A 22,182-nucleotide genomic window follows, 5' to 3' on the forward strand; every position below is an offset into this window, starting at 1 on the left:
TGCTGTATGCGTTTCCTCCAGTCCCCGTCATCCCGCAAGTGCTGCCGAGGTTACGGAAGTTCGGTTCCCGGATGATCCTTATTGCTCCCGCGTGGGCTCGGAGGACGTGGTACCCGGACCTTCTCGACTTGTCCATCTGTCCTCCACGTCGTCTTCCCTACCGAGACGATCTGCTCTCACGGTAGGGGGGGTCAGGTTCTCCATTCAGAGGTCAGATCCCTCAACCTTCACGCTTGGCTTCTGAAAGGCTGAGGTATAAGGATTGGGACCTCCCTGAAGACGTGTTGGAGGTGTTGCTCTCGGCCCGACGGCCAGCAACAAAGTCTCTGTACCATTGCCGTAAGTTCTGCGACTGGTGCAGAGTTCAGAATGTGGATCCTTTTGCATGTGACATCCCCATGGTTCTGTCCTTTTTACTTTCTTTGGCCCACAGGGGCTTGCAAGTGGGTACCATTAAAGGTTACCTGGCGGCGCTGTCCATCTTTAAGTGCTCGTCTGAAGAGTGTTCCTACTTTAAAATCCCTTTAATTTCACAGTTTCTGAAAGGGCTCACTAATGTGTTCCCTCCGTCACCTTTCCTGGTGCCCGGTTGGGATTTAAACCTTGTTCTTAAGTTTCTTATGGGTGCTCCGTTTGAGCCTTTACATTCTTGCCCTTTGAGGCTGTTAACTCTGAAAACTGTTTTTAGTTGCGGTTACTTCCGCTCGCAGAGTGAGTGAGTTACAGGCACTTTCAGTTAAGCCACCCTTCACTGTTTTCCATAAGGACAGGGTTGTCCTTAGAGTCCGTCCTTCTTTTTCTTCCGAAGGTAGTGACGGAATTTCATTTGGCCCAGAAGGTTGTTCTTCCGGCATTCTATCCTCCTCCGCATCCTGGTAAGGAAGAGGAGATGCTCCATAGGCTTGATCCTAGGAGAGCTTTAAGCTTTTATGTTTCACGCATGTCCCGTGTTAGAGTGGACGATCAACTCTTTATTGGTTACGCTGGAAAGCGCTTGGGACAAGCTGTGACGAAACACTTTGTCTCGATGGATTATTTTGGCCATCTCGGAGTGTTACCTCTTGGCGGGTAAGGACCCACCGGCTGGCTTGCGGGCCCATTCTACCAGGGGTATGGCTGCATCTACTGCCCTGCAGAGGGGTGTTCCTATTCGCAACATCTGTGATGCAGCCATCTGGGCGTCAGTACATACATTTGTACGTCACTAGTCCCTCGATTCCATCCGAGGATAGGATCTGGCCTTTGGTAAGGCGGTCCTTTGCTCTGCTATTTGATTGGCAATTCTAAATTTTGATTCTAAATTCTTTCCCTCCTCCTTGCTCTGGTACTGCTTTGGGAGTCTGTCATAGGTATGGAATACGTCGGAGGACCCAATCCCCTCGAAGAACAAGTTACTTTCTTACCTGGTAACGTTCTTTCGATGGGATGGTCCGACGACGTATTCCATATCGCTCCCTCCCTACCTTCCCCGCTGCAGAATTTCTTTTGCGATTGCAGCTTACGTTCCGCAAGGCTTTGTGTCTGACTGGCAGTAGACTAATGTCACACGTTCTGGGGGAAAAAACTACAACTGAGGCTACGGGCGTCGTGCGTCCTACTTATCACGTCCTATGACGCAGGACGCAGACGCCGAAAAAAGTTTCCGAAGCAGCACAGCTGTGGTGATTACCTGTCATAGATATGGAATACGTCGTCGGACCATCCCATCGAAAGAACGTTACCAGGTAAGAAAGTAACTTGTTCTTCTCTCCCTCCTCAACTCACTCCCGCTGCCAAACAACCTGCATATGCAACCTGACACACACTGAGCCCTCTATCGGCCTTAACTGTAAAATAAATCACGTACTGAGCTCCCCCATCAGCCCCATTGAATGGATCAACCGCTTTGCAGCCCCACCTGCCCCCTGGGCCCCATGCCCAGTGGAAGCAAGGAACCGCATACTCGGCTCCCGGATCCCCCTACAGAGGATTCCTTATCAGAGACGCAGCTACCTTGCCTGCCCAAGCATGCACTCACCAGCACACCCCCTCGCACCATTAGAGGTGTACTCATCAATGCCCGATCCCTGGTCGCCCTTCGCCTTAGACATTGCAGGTCTAATCTTGAGAAATGACCTCCACTTCCTGGCAATCACTGAGACATGGCTGCAGGTGGCAGGTCCACCACTATCATTAGCCATCCCAGAGGGTTACTCAATGATTAGGAAAGACAGGGAGGACAGCAAAGGAGGCGGTATCGCCTTCATCGCTAAAACATCCCTCGACCTTAGAGCCATGCCCACGGCCAGCCTAACATCAACAGAGCGTCTCTCAGTTAAGCTCTCTCTCTCAGCAACCCAAACCATACTCGTCCACCTCACCTACCGACCCCCAGGTCATATATCCTCCTTTGAGGAACATATCTCTGATCAACTAACCAATAACACAAAACCTGGCTCACAAATAATCATGCTTGGGGACTTTAACCTAGTTCTTACCGACCCCAATGCCTCATCCTTGGAAAACACCATCTCCCAACTTGGCTTTAACCATTGTGTGACTTCCCCAACCCACAACAAAGGCAGTATTCTGGACTGGCTGACAGACCTCAATTGCTCTACAACCATCTTCCAAAACCCCCCTAGTGCATGGTCAGACCATCATTTCATATCCTTTACCATCCAAGGAAAGGCTCCTACCCTCCCCATCCCTCTCACCATCTCACAAATTCTAATCAGGAATAACCGGAACCTAACGCTCCATAATCTGACACTTGAGCCAGAATGTCCTCGACCCAACCTCCTTCAAGGACCTGGACCCAACTAAGCTTGTGGATCTTTACAACAACACCCTCTAGGCCGCGGTAAACAGCATCGCCCCCATCAAACTAGCCAAAGCCAAACCACCTGCCTACCTCAAATGGTTCACACCGGAACTAAGAATCATTTGGAATGCAAAGAGCGGCAGTAAGGCACTGGAGAAAATCTCCCAACCCTTCTAACAAGGCCCTATTCTCCGCTGCAGCAGCATCTTACAAATCGGCCATCCTTAGCGCCAAAAAAGAAACCTATGACAACTGCATCCTCAGCGCCAAATCTAAGACAAAAGAACTCTTCAGTATCCTTCGAGAACTAGAGACCCCAGCACCACCTTCGGAAACTTGCTCTAAAGATGCAGTCTGGTTTGCAAACATACAGAAAGCCCTAGCAGAAAAAATCGCTATGCTCCAAGTCAAAATTGAACAAAAAGAGTAGCCTGGCCAAGAACTCCATCCCCACCTCGACCCCCCCACACCCCCTCCAGCTACACCCCCAAGCTGCCAACTCTTCTCCTTCTCCCCGGTCACAGCGAACGAAGTAGAAAAAATCATCCAATGTCTCAAACCCTCCAAATGTCAGGGTGATCTTTGCCCAGCGGCAAACATACAGGAAGGTGCAAAGAAGCTGGCCCCTTTCATTTCGGCACTAATCAATTCCTCCTTCGAATCCAACACCGTACCCAACAACCTCTTGAAAAACCCAACCTAGATTCCAACACCACCACAAGCTATAGGCCCATCACCACAGTTCCTTACATCCTCAAGATCCTAGACCGTGTCCTACCAACAAATCCAGAATCACCTTGAGATCCACAACTTACTTGGCCCTAGACAATCAGTCTTCAGGCCCAGACACGGAACAGAAACCCACCCTCCTGGATCCAAAAATCCAAATGGATGAGTCAAAGGACAAGGGTAAGCTTGCTATGCTTCTGCTGCTAGACCTATCAGCAGCTTTCGATCTTGTCGACCACAAGATCCTTACTGATCACCTGTAAACAGCAGCTGCCTTCTCCAGCAATGCCGCCTCATGGATTCAATCCTTCTGGTCTAACCGCACCACCAGGGTTTTTGCACCCTCTGCCTCAGCAGACCCAATTCCCATCCATTGTGGCGTTCCACAAGGCTCTTGCGTCTTGCCAACACTTTACAACATTTTCACCAAGCTCCTTTTGGACCGTCTCGTCAAACTGGGTGTCACATACAGAAATTACGCTGATGACACCCAGGTTCTCATCAGTCTCTCAGGTTGCTATGAAGATGATTGTAAAAGAATCAATGAGATTTACCTGGAAATCCAGGCATGGATGGCAGATTACCTTTGCCTAAACGACGAGCAAACGGAGCTCCTGATCGTCGGACCCCAATCCCACCTGAACAAATTAGACCCCAGATACGACTCCATCTGCATTGATGGAAATCCAATCGAAGTAGCCAAAGAGATTAAAACCTTGGGGGTTTACCTGGACTCCCCACTATCCCTCAAGAAGCAGGTGAACGCAACTGCTTCCTCCACGGACTACACAAACTAATTAACGCCCGCAAGCAATTCCTGTCACCTAGTAGTTGCATCGCACTATCCAGGGCACTAGTGCTATCCAAAATGGATTACTGCAACACCCTCCATCTAGGCACGTCTGAAAGGAACCTCAACGGACTCCAGGTCCTACAAAATAATGCCTTAAGATCCACCCTAAGTATTCCAAGATCCGCGCACATCTCTAGCTTCAGACAGGAGGCCCACTGGCTCCCGGTTCGTGACAGAATAGCCCTCCGCACCCTGGTCATCACCCACAAGTGCTTTTCAAACGCCGCCCCCAAATACCTAGCCGATAAAGTCAACCTACGCCAACATACAAGACCTACCAGAGCCATCTACTCCTATTGCTTAGCTATTCCAAGATTTCTATTAAAAAGAGCAGGGGGAATGAGCTTCACAGTACTAGAGGCCAAACTGTGGAACGCACTTCCTCTTAGCCTCAGTACCGAACCTGCATTATGGCTCTTCAGAGTGAAAGTAAAGCGTTATCTTTTCAGGAAGCACTTTGAAGGATCGGCTTCTGACCCAGCTCAATTATAGCTCCTCACCTAACTCTGTTTGTGTTTGCTGCATTGTTTTCCATGCACGACCACCATGTAACCTTGGTCGACCTGCACTTATCGCTGTTGTGTTTCTGTACTGTTATTTTGTTGTTTTGACAATTCTGGAACCTCTGTATAAGCTTTAAGCACCCAGTTACCCGAGGGCTTGGTGTGCGGTTCAAATAAAGAAACTAAACTAAACTAAGAAGACCAACAAGGGGAAGAGGTAAATACAGGTGAGTACAATGGAGGGCCAAGCGGACACAGCACGGCACGCTTGGTAGTGTGGGATGAGGAAGACATATGTAAATTAAGACATTGATCTTAATGTACCACACAACCCTAGCGTAGTAACACGAAAATTTAACTTTTCAACTAGTTTCTGTGGCAACCTAGATGACGAATCTGACAATGATGACCATAGTGACAAGGAGAGGGAAGGGCCTAACAAGCTCTATCTCACGAGGACTAATGCAGGGAACCCTTGGGAGTGTAGGACGCATTAACAGAGGGGCAGACAACACGAAATACCTACACAAGACACCAGAGGAGGGAGCCCCTCAGGCACTTTACAGCAGCAGAATCGGGGACCTCCCTGGGCGCAGGAGAGATGGGTGAACGATCACGCAATCAAGGGGACATTCTTGTTCCAGAGGGCATCTGGTAGGGGCTCACATTACACAGCAGACACACGCAATAGAGCCCGTAGACATAGGTGAAGAAATTGAAGATGAGAGGGGACCCATTCGGGCAAGGCAGTATAGACGAACACCGGAAGAGAGGGCTACATATTCACAGATACGGCTATTGGAGAGGGGAGGGACAAGACCACAGTACGTGAAGTGGCGGAGCTGAGAAGTGGATTTATGAAATGGAGAAGTTGACGGCAGGAAACTGGCTAGCAGTGGGTGATGTAAAAGGACTGCTGTTTTCCATACTGGCTGACGCAGCTTATGATATCTGGAAGAGGGCGGGGTTCCCTGGAGTGACCATTCAGAACACAACACACAACGGGGCACCATTTGCAAATTGTAGGACAGAACTATGGCAGGCACTGTGGACGCAATTTCCGGACACACCAGTCGTAGGGGCCATCACGGTCATGCAAGATGCGTGACGATGAGGATTCTGTTCATTACATTCAGGAGATTCAACAACTTTGGCGCCTCGAAACTCGAGAGGTGTGGGACAAAACTATAGCAATATTCTATCAAATCTTGGTGTAAGGTTTCCAGAGCCAGTACAGAAAAACTTGAAGAAATTAGTTGGAATGGAGGCCAAGGTCTGGCCAGAAATACAAGCCACCATAGTGCATCATTGTAGGTTGTGGCAACAAAAGATGAAAGAAGACAGGAGAGAGGAAGGCAGATGAAGCGAAGTTAGTACAGAAAAAAAGGTCCGAGTATGTATTAGAGGGAGCACTAAGAAGAGCCCCCGCCCCCAGGCACTAACAGATGCCTCAACCACAACCTCGGCTCCAACCACAACAGCCATACAGCACCCTGCCAACATAAGAACCACCCATGAGTGGGGGATCCATGGGGAGAGGCGCCTACCCACAGAGCTTCAGCGGAAGGGGAGGAAGGGGAGGTTTTCAGAGAGGACGGGGGTTTCGGCCATTCTCGCACCAATATGCAGGAGGGTTTCGGGTTTACACACAGCAAATGGTACAGGGACCAGGTGGGGGAGGAGGAGGATTCCCATGGCAGGCCAAGAGAGCCACCACAGTGCTGGTCCTGTACACACCTAGGGCACATTTCCCGAGCATGCCAGAATAGTGGGGCGCCAGCAGGGTGGGGAGAACAGGGGTATCAGGGAGGGCACAATGACTACTACGTCCCAGATATACAGCAACATGGACAGATGCAAAAAATTCAGCAGCAGACACAGCTACCCCCACAGGTACAACCACCACGAGCACCTCCAACCACAGCACCACCCCAGATGGTGCCTCAGGTGGCAGCACCAGCCCAGCAGCTAGCACAAGTACATGCCCACTCACCAGAGCCCATGGATATAACATCAATGGTACCAATACAGAAAATGGGAGGGGTCACTATAGTAGGAAACAACCCCTACACAGGGAACAGATTATCCCGATTTCCCCAATAGGACAGCCCACAGATGAACTTGCTGTGTACCATCCTGTCGGTCACACCTAATCCTGCGGAAGAACCTAGCATAAGAGTGACGATTGGTGACAACACTTTTTCCTTTCTTGTTGACATTGGGGCGACTAGGTCATGCATTCGGCAAGGGACTTTTGCGTTGTCAGGTGATGCCATGCACACACAAGGATTCTCTAGGGCTCGAGAGGTGGTTCCATTTACTGATAACATCTCCTTATCTATTGGGGAGCATGACCTAACCCTACCCTTACTTTACACCAAGCACGCACCTGTAAATATATTAGGTCGAGACATAACGAGCAGACTCAACATGAACATCTCATTCATGGACAGAGGCATAATATGCTCAACGCCAGGAATACACATGCGCACTGTAAAACGTGTCCAGGTGTATTGTGGGAAAACAGTGCAGAAGGGAGAGCCAGCAGACCACAAACTGTTCCAGTACGGAGCAGACAAAGCCCTTGCACGGTTGTCAGGGATTGCAGGAAAGGTATGGAGAAGACCAGGCGAGTACCTATTCAGACCTGAAACACTATCCGATGAGGAAGAAAGAACAGCAGTACCTATAGACATTGAAGGGATTGTGGTGCGACAAGAGTGGATCGCAGTACATGCAGTAGATGATCAAGGGAAAGCCTGGAGGGCAATAATTGCAGCGGCAGAAGGATGCAGATTGACTCAGGTGACAGATGAGGAGCTGTTTTCCGAGGTCAGAGGGGAGACGGAAATGATGTTAGAAATGAGTGTGTGCATATTACATACAGGTAAGCAGCACAGAAAATGGCAATGGCACTGGAAACGCCACCCCCATTTTTGGAGAAGGACCTGGCCAAGGTACCCACCGACTTATGGACCACAAGTCCCTATGATGTGGGGTACATAAAGTATAGGGGGAGTGAAAATAACACTGAAACCTGGTGCAATGCCCCCTGACGAAAGAGGCAGATGAGAGCAATTCTGAGACAATTGGCACCCTCGTTCCAAGAGGCATCCTGGTACCATCAGAATCTCCATGCAACAAGGCAGTGTACCGTGTGTGCAAGGCGGATGTGGGGTCATGGTGTTTTATTCAAGATCTACGCCCACTTAACACATTGTACAAGCAGAATATGCTGTAGCAGCAAACCCTGCAACGATCCTGTGTGGCCACCAACCCAGGGCCAACACTTTCATCCTCTAAAGGGTGCAAATGGACTCTGTCCTGGCGCCTTTGGCGCCATGCTCATAAGAAAGTGTGCTCTGCACACTTTGAATCCAAGGCACGTGCACTCAGGCTGGGCGTGGCCATTAGAAGACATTGGCAGGCACGTACAGGAGACTATGGGAGTGTTGAGGTGGGGCCACAAGGCGGGGCTAAAGGGGAGTGGCTGGAGCCAGACTATTTAAGCCAGCCCCACCCGCATGTAGAGGCTTCGCGTTAAGCTCACCGCCGTCTGCAGCTCTTACCTGCTTCCAGCTCTGCACGCTGGGCCTGGACATCATCTGTAACGCGCGCACCTTACCCGAATCCAGCCATACCATTGCTCACAGCACAGCACGCATCTCATCTGAATCCAGCCATACCATCTCTCTCAACGCAGTGCGCACATTACCTGTTCTTCAAATCCATCGCCTCCATCGCCTGCAGCTCGTCTCGTCCTCACCTGTCTGAGTGCGCCTACGCAGGAGTCATCTTCTCGTCCAGGATCTTCAGGGATCTTCCATCTACCAGCCACTGACAGGTTTTCGGACCGCCGCTCTCCACCAGTCAACGCCAGATTACCCCTGCAAGAGAAAAGGAACGCACAAGGTTAGAAACTGCATAAACATTTAACGCTTGCCCGCGCAATACCCAAGCCTTGCGTTTTACCTAAAAACCCAACTTACTTGCCAGTGGGGTCACTCCTTCCTCTTTCTGGCACCGTGCAGGCTCGTTCCCAACACTGCGACTCTGCGGGGCCATGTTAACATCTATTGGGTAAAGGAAAGACATTATTAGAATTACGAGCCAGAACCGTGGGAAAAGACATTGCAAAAACTTACGAACAATAATTATTATTACGAACACTTACCCCAAAAAGGGGATTGGTCGCAGCTGGTTTGGGCCATCACGTATACGGACCAGTGAAGTAACTAGGTCTATCTACAGCACCCCTGCTGAAGGGAAGCAGGACGGAGAGCTCAGCTTTACTAAACAGGTGAGAGTTTATGGGGAAACGCATACTTCTCTCATTCTGGCAAGAGGAGTTCGAGGGGGACCACAATCCAACCGCCACATTTTCACTGCCTCTCACCTTCTCCCAAGGGCTTTGCGAGCGACCAGAGCAGTCCACCCTACAGCAGCTGAGGGTAGAACCGGATCCAGGGGAGCCAACTCCAGGGAGGGCCCCAACCGTGCCCCAATGCCCCTGCAGAGATCAGGTGAGCGTAACAGCCACATACTTCACTGTTATAGATCTCAAAAACACGTTTTTCTCAATACCATTGCACCCAGACACTCAAGATTTGACCAGTTTTATGTACCGCAACCAGATGTGGAAACATACTAGGTTGGCACAATGGTACGTAGAGTCACCATCTATTTTCAACAGGGTAATACAGATGGACCTAGAAAATGTCCAAACAGACCGCACAGTACTATAGTATGTAGATGACATACTCATTTGTAGTGAAACCGAGAGAGAGTGCAGGAACGACTCACTACACATACTTACAGTGTTGGCAGACAATGGGTACAAAGTAGACAAAGCTAAACTTCAGTACTGCCAAAAGGAAGTATTATATATTGGGCAGATAATATCCAAAGATGGGTGACACATAGCCCTGAAAAGAGCACAGACGAAAACACTGGGAAAGTGATCATGCCACTTGCGCTATTGAAAACAGCATTACAGCAACTACACTACCCCGCGCATACGGGGAGAGAGAGGTGAATGCAGCACGCATTGGAGAATCATGGTTCTGCCCCAACCTAAATGGCCATGTGGCAAACTTTATTAGTAATTGCTTGATGTGCCAGCAAGTTACTGCTGGCCCCACACTGAGATTAATAACAGGAACTATACCCAGACCCCCTAGGCCTGGTCCTGCACCTCCATGTTGACTGCGTGGATATGATCCAGGTATATCAAGGATACTGCTACATGATTGTGGTAGTCTGTCCTTTCTCCAGGTGGGTAGAGGCTGGGCCATGATCCCATGCCGACGCCCTTAGAGCAGCAAAATTCCTAGTCTGAGAAGTATTCCCAAGATGGGGCATTTGTGAGGTCCAGCGCGCTGACAACGGGCCTCACTTTTGCAATGAACTGTTCCAACCCATTACCACCCTGCTAGGAATAAAACACAAACTTGCCTGTGTGTACCACCCTCAAGCAAATGGGCTGTGTGAACGCCTCAATGGTCTCCTGAAGGAGTGTATTTCAAAAACTCAGCAGAGCACAAGGAAGAATTGGCTCTGACTACATATGCCCTTGTTCGAATTACAAAATAAGCCAGGGTCCGACCAACATTTAACATCCCATGAGGTGGTGACAGGACACAGAATGCACCTCCCATTAGCTCCACCCACAAGGGCTCTGAGGGATTGCCAAAACACAGCAGAGGTGTTGGGACAAGAATTATATGATTAGGTAACTTCACTTCTTCCTAGCATTTCTTTCATCTCTCACGTGATACAACAGACCAAGGCAAAGCAAGAAGACGATGCACAAGAGGACACCAGCAACACAGACACACAGAAAGAAGCACCTATTCAAGTAGGTGATAGGGATAGGGTACTCCTACGAAATTTTGTCAGACGTTGGAACGCACCTTGTGGGGGCCTTGATGGACAGGACGGTAAAGCTACAGGACAAGTCAGCTTGGAATCGCCTGCACGATATAAAACTTTATAAACCATCAGCCCACCACAACGCGCATCTGCAAAAGTCCACAAGACCAACATTGCATTAACCAATGACCAGCATACCCAGTCTTACCCATACTCCGACATCCCTGCATACGGAGGATTTTGCATGGCCACATAATTATTTAGTACGCAGAGCTTGAACATACAAGTACTAATAATAACGCCTTTAATCGCGATTTTCAGGCGGGCATCTTTATCCATCTCATCAGCTGCATCAGCAGTGTAAGTAACAATGATGAAAATAATAAAAATAGTACTGTTTATTGTGTGTTTACTGCTTTCTACTGGACTATTAGCAACTGCTTTCTGGCAGCTCTTTCATGCTTGACATGTCTCAGCTGTATCCCAAACTAACTCCCTAACCCAAGCTGCACGGACTGCAGTGCCAGGTAGTACAGGCGATACTGCTGAAAAGGTAAGCGCAATGTTGCCACAGACATGAAAGGGGTATAAACATATCTTGCAGACACTGCGCACATAACCAACAACATTTGGTACAAACGCATGTCCAAAATTGGGAGGGACACAACTGATGAGAGCTGTTTGTCTGCTCATTGATCCCCTATGAAATCAGCGCCTCTAAGACCTTCGTAGCAACAGAAATGCCCGCAGCAATAGCACAATGCCTTATGTGCCTAGTCCTGTTTCAAACTCGGGGAAGATTCAAGGGAAGACAGCCACCTTAAGATGGATGTCCAAGGCGACCTTTCCATATGAGCACAGTTATATGAAGACATTACCCATGATTAAGAATTACTGGCAACTAGCTTTGCATCCCTATTTCCTGGAGTACAAGTGTATGCCAATGCTAAATGGCTGCAAATTACCCGCTGGGAAGTTATGGTCACCATCGATTGAACAGTGAATAGGTTCAACACAATAAAAGATCTCAGACCAATAAGGTTTGTGGCACTACAGAACAGATATGCCCTAGGCATCCTCACAGCGATGGAAGGAGGAGTTTGTGCAAAAATAGGAAGTTCTTGCTGCACGTTCAACCCTGTCAACGATGAAGATAACTGAACACATCAGATGCAGTCGCCCAGTTGACCCACATGCATGCAAAGATGGTAGTAGAAGCAAGAGGGACGGGAAAGGACAAAAGCTGGTTTGCCTCACTCTGGCCATGGATGCCTTCCTGGCTGGCAGCCTAAAGGTACTGACTGGAGGACTGATATTGGGAACAGCATCTCTGCTCGGAATAAATATGTGCATTGTAAGATGTCAGAAGACAGCAGAAGAAGCAGTAGGAATACAACTACTTATGGAACTAGAAACGGGGGAGCAAATGAATGACATGATCAAGGAAAAAGAGAGGCTAAGACAACAGATGGCAGCATCTGATGTATTCCTGCTTGGAATGAAGGTAGAAAATGCCCGCTACCCAAAGAATTACATTGGGAAGTGGGTATAGTGCAAGCCTGAAGCAGGTTGCGTCTACATGTACTGGGCACTTGAAGATCATGTCAATTACTATGGACACCTAGTGGGAATAACAAAAGTGTGGTGTTTGATAGACGAGGGAGGAAATAATGGTGGTGTGGTCGACAAGTCGACCAGAGGGGTGACTGAGGAGGGAGAATCAGCACGTGCCCTCTGTCCCGGAAGACCCTTCAACAGGAAGAAGAATCTGCAACAATAGGTCAGTCGGTCACGTGAACTTGCATCCATTCCCACTGCTCCCACGATGGATAATTATCACAAGAGATACCCTCCCAGCAGACCCTACAGTCCAGCAGTACTGCAAATCTTACCCAGAGTGAACGAGGAGACTCAAGACAGAGCTGGAGATGGTTACATGGACAGACTCGACTAAGCACTAAGAAACCAAGCCACTTGTCGTTAGAGACACCATGCCTACTTAGCTACATTAGACATGAAACACACATGCTATCCGCACACACTGGACACACACACACATTCAACTACACAAAGAACACAGGTATACAGCTCTGTAGTTAGAGGTCAGTGACATACATACTGTCTGCACGTTTATTATTTTTCCATTAGGCCTGCTACAGCACCGCAGTAACACAAGAAGCAAGAATAGTTTGTGTAAATGCTTGCAGACGCTCATATGCAAATAACCCCATGGTGTGGCAGTAGCACTCAAGAGACCCCACATCCATAACGCACTAACCTACAGAACAGCTCTAGGCATTTCCAGAAGAGACCATATTTCCAAGACTAGCCGACAGAATAACTGGCTCCCAACCCACGACAAAGTCATCCTAAAAACCTTATTGCTGACATACAAATCCCCCAACAATGCCGCACCCATCCACCTGGCTGAGAGATTTCACAAGCAAACTTCAACTAGACCAGTAAGACTTGTCAATAAAGATCGTCTTGTTATACCTAGTTTCAAATGGTCCACAATTGGAGGCAATAGCTTCCCGGTGAAAGCGTCCAAATTATTAAACACCCTGCCTCCCAGCCTAAGAATAGACCACAACGTACCACAAGTTTAGAGCCAACACCATCATATGGCTAAAATCCAACAACCAGCACTCCTAACCACCTGCCTACTGCCATGACAACAACAACTGTAATTAACGCTTCTCTAGACTCTATTTTGTATATATATCCCTGTGTCCATATACTCTCCTACTGCACACCATGTTTGTAAATATGCTCTCTTTGTACATCATTTTTACTTGTATGTATCCTGTATAGTTTTGTGTAACCAAGCTTTGCATATACTTGTAACTGCTGCGCCCTGTTACCCCCGGGTATGATGCGCATTATAAATAATAAATCAAACCAAACCAAACCAAACGAAGACGTGTACAGTGGAAGCTAGGCTACGGCTTAGCAGGCCGCGATTGGCTTAGGCAGGGGACTCCAAGCCTCCCAGAATTATGTGCAATCTGAACTACTTTGGTGGGAGCGAAGCCGCCGGCAAGGTTGCAATGTTGCAAGTGACATTCCTCACTCTGAACCTGAGTAACACCGGCTGCAGGAGAGGTGAGCTCTCTGACGAACTACAGAATAATTCGAAGGTCCTGGGCTCAAGACGTGGTCCTCCAGCACGTGATCTGGCCGAGCTGAGGGGCTGCCAAGATTGGGGCCTGAGAAGAGTAACCTGTTCTGCCTTCCAGACAATATCTGCAACAAACTTGTTACAGTCACGTTACAATTCTACGTTGGGAACCGGAACGCACTCATTGCAGCAATGGGCTACACACCGCCATGATGCCGACACATAGTTGCACCTTGCAGATACATAATTGCACAAGGCACTATTCACGGGTGTTCCGCAGGCTGGGAACAGAGTTTGTCCCAGGCTTGGGGGCTCACAGCTCACCCAATCACAAACACAGACCCTATGGGTGGACAGTGGTGGTCACCGACCAATCATGAGGCTTGCTCATTGTAACAAAATTAGTGTAGCAACATTTTGGGGATGGCCAAGCGTATCACCTGACACTACATTGTCCAATCACACACCACCTCCATAAGTTTCTATATGGGACCTACTACTCAACAGCCTATCCCAAGTAAATATAGGTTTTTGAGACGGTACCCAAGAGTGACGCCAATTGTGATGTCAGATGCCATCAAAACTAGCCTGCGGGACAGGGTCCGTTGAGCGATGCGTGGACGTTCTTCCATATTCCTGTGGTGCTTTGGCTATAATAATCCGCAGTAATTCCTTGCCTCTTGTGTGGACCTGGCGCTCTTGATTGAGCAAAGGGAAGGAGTTGGGCCTTCCACGGACTTGTGCCTGCGAGCTCCCAGAGTGGCTCGGCGGGACCAGGGGGCCCACCCCTAACACTCTGAGCAAGCAGAGCAGGGTCTCACATGAGTGCGAGGTTTACCCAGCGTTTATTGAGAAACTCCTTGCCCAGTGAGTAACCCATTGGTGGATCTGTGCGCCACGAGGGCCAATACAAAATGCAAGAATTTCTGCTCGTGGGAATTCCCTCCAAGGGGGCATTGGGAGATGCAATCCTGGTAGAGTTAAACTTCGACGTCCATTACTCATTTCCCCGATACTGGTCATCCTGTGGGTTCTCAGGAGGTTGAGGAGGTTCCAGACCACCATGATCTTGATTGTTGATTGCCCCGGAATGGGTGAGGAGAACCTGGTACCCGGACAATACGGAAATTGCAGTCTGCCCACCTTTCCGTCTTCCTCGGATGCTGGTACTCCTATACCAGTTGGAAGGTCGGGTGGTACACCCAAAACTGGAATCCCTCAATCTCCATGCGTGCTGCCTTGAGAGGCTGAGGTATGATGACTGGGACCTCTCTGAATATGTGCTTGAGGTGTTACTGGCTGCAAGTAGGCCTTCCACTAGGTCCTTTTACACATGCAGGTAGTGAAGATGTGAGGCGTGGCTTAGGGGTTGTGATGCAGACTCCATATGGAGTCCCACTAACACGGTTTTGGAAGTTCGTCTTTGATTGGCCTCTTTGGACCTACAAATGGGCACGGTCAAAGGCTGTTTGGCGGCTTTGTCCCTGGTTAAGAGGTCACTGGATCCAGGTTTTTTCTTTTTGATCCTGTGATTTGCCTAATTTCTGAAAGCTTTGTAAATAGGCTTCCGTCAATGCAATTTTTCATTCCTGCTTGGGACCTGAATGGGTGGCCATTACATCAGCTAGACGTTTAAGCGAGCTTCAGGCTTTTTCCTGCAAGTCACCGTTTTTGCAATTCTCCAGGGAAAAAAGTCTTGCTGAAAGTCTGTCCAATTCGAACCTACGGTGGTATTGGAATTTCACATCTCACAATTGAATTGCCAGTGTTTTATCCTCCACCTCACCCTAACCTAGGAAGAGGAGAGGCTACACAGGCTTGACCCAAAGAGGGCACTGAGAGGCCAGGACAGTGGATTTTTCGTGAGACGATCTGTTTTTTGTTGCCTTCTTGCAGTTGAGGAAAGGAGCTGATGTTACTAAATAGACAATTTCCCACTTGATAGTCCTCTGCATCGCTGACTGCTATGAAAAGGTAGATAATGATCTGCCTTCAGGAATCGGGGCTCACTCCAGTAGGAGCACGACAACCATCTCTGCTCTGCAAGGTGGATTTTCAGTGAGGGTGATCTGCCAAGCAGCAACTTGGTCCTCACTTCACACAGTCACAAAGCACTAGCACCTGGATGTTGCCTGTGTAGCTGATGCCCGGTTTGTAAGAGCAATGTTTCAAAACTTTCTGGTTTAGACTTTCATCCTGCCTCCAAGTGCTGTACTGCTTTGCGAGTACTCTAATAAGGAATCTGCAGGTGAATGCAATCCATTGAAAGAGAAATTGCTTACCAGTAATGTTCTTTGTATGGGTCCTTCTCCCTCCGATTCCTCATCGCCTTCCTAACCTACCCCATTATTTATGAAAGAATTCTGGTCCTCCCTCTCGTATATCCCTTTTCTTGTGGGATGACTTTCAAAAGGTTGGTGACGCTTTGTGTTTAAAGATGTTACATTGTGGTACTGTAGGGCTTTGTCCTACAGTATTGTTTACTGCATCTTCCACAAAATAAGATTGGGGCTTTTTCAATTCAGAATTCCGTTGGATTCTTCCCTGCAGCGGCTGAGCACCGGAGAAAAAAGATGAGGGAGAAGGGAAGCCACAAGGAACACTGAAGCTGCCCGGTAAACCCAGAGAAAGCAAAAGGGTTACCGGAGCGCGTATAGATGAATGTTGTGTTGTGCTAATTAACACCTTTGAAGACGTTGATGCGGATGCAAGAATTATTATAAAAGGGTCAGTGACCCAACGTTTCAAAACAGGAATTGGTGTGAGTGCGGACAGTGCTGGAAAAGGGAGCTACCTCAAGGAAGAAGTAAAAGCAGAAACTAACTGTAATGAGAGGGTATGTGACCCCAATGTTTGGAAAATATTGTTTTGTGGCTAAGCAAGAAAGTAGTTGGAGAATGGAATAGCCCTTTTAGGTCAATGATCCAGGCAAATAGGAGTCTGGGGCTCAAACTCGGCCCCCACTCCTAGGGAGAAGTGAACTTTGTGAAACCGTGTGATATCCTGGCATGGGAGGAAACTAGGAGTAGTGAACATTGCGAAGCAGTGCGACATCCTGGCCGGAGAGTAAACCAGGAGTGGGAAAGGAAGTAAACCTCAGGTAAGGAAAAATGTCAAACCAATACATAAAAAGGAAGAATTGTACCCATTTTTGGAATCGGTGAGAAAGGAGTAAATACCCTAGTAGGAGCGTACACCAGGGACATAAAGAGGAGCGATTATTGGAGAAAGGTAGAGCAATAACCCCATAAAACAAGTGGAAGATAGAGTGTGAAGAACTGGAACAATTAAGAGGAATTTTGTGAAAGTTTAAGACAAGGGAAAAAACCCCACACAACCAAATTGTGAAGTCAAATATTGAGGATTACACTGGAACCATGATAAAGTGACTTTGTTAAAACTACCAGAAGGTCCTGGTCAGAATAATACACCAGGGACACTGAGAGGAGCAATCCACGTAGAAGGGTAGATCTATACCCTCAGAAAATGAGTGAAAAATATAGTCTGTGATGAACCAGAACAATCAAAAGGAATTGTGTAGTTAAAGGGAGACGCAGGAGAAGGCCAACCCCCTTGAAATTGTGAAATAACGAGCACCATATGTGTAAATGAAACTCATGGAAAGATTCATTTAAATTAAGATTGTGAATACTTGAAGTATTGAAAGTTGAGGAAATACAAGGGAAAAGGAGGTATTTTTCTTTAAAAAGCACAAAGTTCTAAAGAAAGATTGAGAAACTCAGGGGAGAAGTTGTTCTTGTGGAACTTGTAAAGGGAAGCCTTAAAAGTTAAGAGAAACACGGGGAAGGAGCCTCACTTTTGTTGAATAGTGAAACTTTATCCGGAGGCACTGGATAAGACACAGAAGGATAAGAAGAAACCTGATGGAATGGAGCACCTTAAACTTTATATTTTTTTAACTACGAATGCAGTCTATAGAAATCCCCTTGTGCACATTATATTCAGTTTAGAGTTTAAGTGTCAGATTAGGGGTTTTGGACACAGGACATCCTGATGCAGACGTTCTGTAGTTTGGTTGAGGCAGGGATACCCCTCTTAAGATTAGGGATAGGATTTTCCCCCAACCCACTTGTATTTTTTAAAATAAGTTATAAGTCATCTTGAACCAGATTACTGTGTCCGGGTCTTACTCTTTATCCCTTGCAGAGCATAGTGATGTGATATATGTACGGCCAACGTCATGTCCAGAGTCGAGGTGTGGCACGGTGGAGGCATGAAGTCAAGAGAAGACGCTGAGCCACGCTACGCCCCCTGTCATCATTTTCTGAGCAGCAGATGGATGGGAATATCTATCAAGATGAGGAATCTGCGGGAGAAGAGTACATAGAAAGAACATTACCGGTAAGTAATTACTCCTTTTGGTGACTTTTTGTGTCTCAATGTTATTTCAAGCTCTACCTTTGTTGCATCATCCCACTTGAACTCCCTTTCGTTCCTTCCTCCCGCATCTCAGACATAAAGAAGTGCATGGTAACCAACATTGCATGAGTTCAAATGGAGTAACCTCGGTCGTGCTATGGGGTTGTGAGGAACCAGGAATGAGACTCGGACACAGAGGGCTCATCGTATTGGTTATAGACTTTTATTAAATAATAAAGGGGTTGGAAAATGCTTCACTGTCCATAATCTAGGATGTATTTCCCTACCCCAACCAAAACTAAGGGTCTGTCCTGTCAGGATGACCAAAGCAAAACTGTCCTGTGTCCGAAATCCTTTCCTAGCCCTTACATTCTAAATTTAACTCCTAGGGTGTTAAGGGTATTGTCTCTAGTTTGAAAGGTCCACACATGTTCAAGTCCAACAAAAAGGTATAATCCAGCACAAGTTCCAAATGGATACTGTTCACAGTTCCTGGGAATGGCTCCCTTCCCCAGGTTTCTCTCCACTGTAACAAAAGGATGACCCCCTCCTCTTGGTGTTACAATCCACTCCCTGGGGAAATAACTCACTTCCCCAAATCCTTTCCACAATCAAGGTAATTGAAAATCCTAAGGGCATGACTCTTCCTTGGGGTTCTCTTTTCAATGTACCATAACTTGGGTACGGGTCCCAGATTCGCTAAACACCTGGTATACTCTCCTGCCATGTTCTCTCATATATCTACTTTATTCAATTTTGGTGCAGGTCCTAAACTTGCATGACACCTGATATACTCTCCTGCCAGGTTCTGTTTATTCCTGTATTTCTTGTATTCGCACAGTTCTAATATTCTGTATCGCTTTTAACTGGGTGTCCAACCCACTTTCAATTTTTATTTTTCCATTTGCAGTGCGCATATCTCAGAGAAACTGGCAGTGAACTGCATCTAGGTGCAGATGGTTAATATAACACCAATAACTTAAAAATGCCAAATAAATCAGAACACTACGCAAACAGATAGGTTCTCAAATGTTTATGGAAGATGGTTAGAGAATTTATTTGATGAAGATGTATCACAAAGAATTCCAGGCTCGAGGGCCTGCCACAGAAAATCATCCATCACCCCAAGTAGTAGTTCTAGAGGATGGAGTTAACAGGCATTTGTCCATCGAGCGGAGTGCACGGGAAGGTTTATAGTTTACAATTTTAGATGTTAGATAAGCAGGGGCGAGACCATGAATACATTTAAAAACCAGGCATAGCAATTTAAACTGTTTTCGCTCCTGCACTGGGAGCCAGTGAAGGCTCCTCTGAAATCTTGATATCGCGTTTTTCTGAGACAATGAGAATCAGTTGTACTGCAGAGTTCTCTGTAATCTGAAGCCGTTGAAGTTGGTTTTTAGGTAACCCAACCAACAAAGAATTGCAGTAGTCCAATTTGGTGTTTGTGAGAGAGCCCACCACCATGGGATGGTCCTTCTCAGAAATGAGCGGGAGTATTGGTTTAAGAACCTTCATCTGATAGTAACAAGTCTTAATTATCTGTTTTACCTGTAGATTGAAACTCATACTAGATTTGTCAGATAGCCCAGAGATTCTTTACTGTCCGAGTATAGTCAGCAGCCAGTCCAAACAGGGTTGGGCAGGGTATTGAGTCCAACTCATTGCTCAGTTCCGTTTTATTAGGGTTTAGTTGGAGTTTGTTGTCCTGCATCCAGATTTCAATTTTCAATTTTTCAAAGATTTCAATTTTCTCTGGCACATTTTAATATGCACGCAATTGCCTCCGACTGTGTTAGTCTTACATATATTTGTGTGTCATCCGCATACAAGTGATAACGCAGGTTGAATTGAGCAAATATGTTAAGTAGTGGACGTATGTATAAATTGAACAGCATTGGGGACTGGGACGAGCCCTGTGGAACTCCACAACTAATGGGCAGGGATTCGGACAAGAATGGGCCTGCCTTAACCTGTTGCACATGATTAGACAAAGATGTCAACCATGGCTAAATCAGACATTTGTGCCAAGGAAGAAAGTCTGGTCTGAAGTATGCCAAAATCCACTGTATCAAAGGCTGCTGACAAATCGAGCATGACCAGCATGTTACTTTCCTTCACTTTCTTTATCAAATTTCCCAGTGACCCATCTGATGCTGGGCCCTCCCCTCATGTGATCCTCGCTCAAATAGCCACCCCCTGGGTCAGGATCAAGCAGCGGCTGCCGTCCCCTGGCCACATGTGAGGCTGCCTCCAGGATATGAGTGATGATCTCATCAGATTCATCACAGGGTGTCATGCGGTACAAGTAAAAGATATTTGAGCAGCTGATTCTTGAAGTCCCAGTTATTCCCTATGCATGGTTCCACCAACTCCTTCAATCTCCGCTTGAATCTTTCTATCATCCCATTAGATGGTGGATGGTACAAATATGTATATTAGGGTTTAATATTGTTTTCAGTTAAATCCACTCCTCGAATGACTTAAATTGTACACCATTATCAGAAACTAAATATATAGGTATGCCTGGCTTGCAAACATTTTCTTTCAAAAAACAAATTATACTGCCCGTAGGCACTTCTCTTTTGCTGCTCTCTGGCCGGCCTCTCTGGGCCCTCTTCCTGCTCCTACCTGCAAGGCAAAAAACCTTGGTCATCTTTGACTCCACACTCTCCTTCTCTCCTCACATATCCGACGTATCTAAGAAGTCACACTACCAGCTACACCTTCTCAGAGGTATCCTTCCTTTCCTATCCTTCCCCCAGAAGCTCACTGTCTCTAGAGCCCTGGTTCTCTCTAAGCTGGACTACTGTAACAGCCTCTATCTAAATCTGCCCGCCTCTACTCTCCGCCCTTTGCAACTCATCCAGAACAGGACTGCAAGACTTGTCCTTGGCCTCAAGCCCAGGGACCGTATCTCTCCAGGACTGAAATCACTACACTGGCTCCCAGTGACTGCGAGGATCAAGTTCAAAACCCTCTGCATTGTCCACAAATACCTTCAACTCTCTCTTCCTAAATATATTCCTTCTCAAGCTCGTCGCTCATCCGCCTCCCAACTCCCTCAGGGTCAGCCGCTTCTCCAAACGACGAGTTGGGGGCAGATCTCTTTCCACTGCAGGGGCCTCCCTCTGGAACAGCCTTCCTGCCTCCCTGAAACTTGAGGAGAACCACCTCAAAACCTTCCTCTTTGCCTCCGCTTTCTCTTCCCCCTCTCTCCTGCTAATGCTACTGAAACTGCATTGAATATGCAACTGGGCCATTCACCGTTCTCGTCCCAGCCACTCTCCCCTGCACTGCCTCCACGGCAACCCCTGCACTACGGGACTGTGTCTGTATCCATACAGCCCCCCCTCCCAGCACTTGTCTGCACTTACCTCGCACTTGCCACCAGCTGGCCCTTGTTATTTATCCTGTATGCTGTATGCTAATAACCCTGTACTGCACTTTCCCCCCTCCCTTTCCCCATGCACTTTTCCCTTCCCCTCTACCCTTGCACTTGTGCGATCTGAATGACACCTGGCCTAGTAAGATCGTTGTCTGTCTCCTCTTGTTTCCCCCCTGCCTCGTCGCGCCTTGAAACACTTGTGTATAGGCGCATTACAAATGCCTTATCATATCATATCATAGTCTATCGGCCACCTAGCATAGTAGTCCAACATACAAACTAGTATTTGACATCTTCCTGTAACGATTGAAATGGTAATATCTATTGCTCTAGACTCCCGCAGGAAAATCGACGGGTATCATTGGACTCGCCCTTGTTACCACATACTTGTCACTTCCCCGACATATGGGCACACACCTTCACCTTATTTTCTACTGCACGTCCATTCCCGAAAACCAAAAATCTGCTCTTCATTTAATTCTGGTTCCATTAATGGCCAGATGGCCCTCATGAGCCATTTTTTATTAATGTTAT

The 22,182-nt window shown here is 47.4% G+C and overlaps 1 protein-coding gene across 1 annotated transcript in view; it reads left to right on the plus strand.

Moving 5' to 3' along the window:
* MCOLN2 (mucolipin TRP cation channel 2) overlaps nucleotides 1-22,182 on the plus strand; it is a 1,022,745-nt gene that overhangs the window by 646,224 nt on the left and 354,339 nt on the right. The window lies entirely within an intron of this gene.

This window comes from Ambystoma mexicanum, chromosome 1q (genome assembly GCF_040938575.1).
Source record: "Ambystoma mexicanum isolate Mex_15411 chromosome 1q, UKY_AmexF1_1, whole genome shotgun sequence".
In the NCBI taxonomy this organism is placed as follows: domain Eukaryota; kingdom Metazoa; phylum Chordata; class Amphibia; order Caudata; family Ambystomatidae; genus Ambystoma; species Ambystoma mexicanum.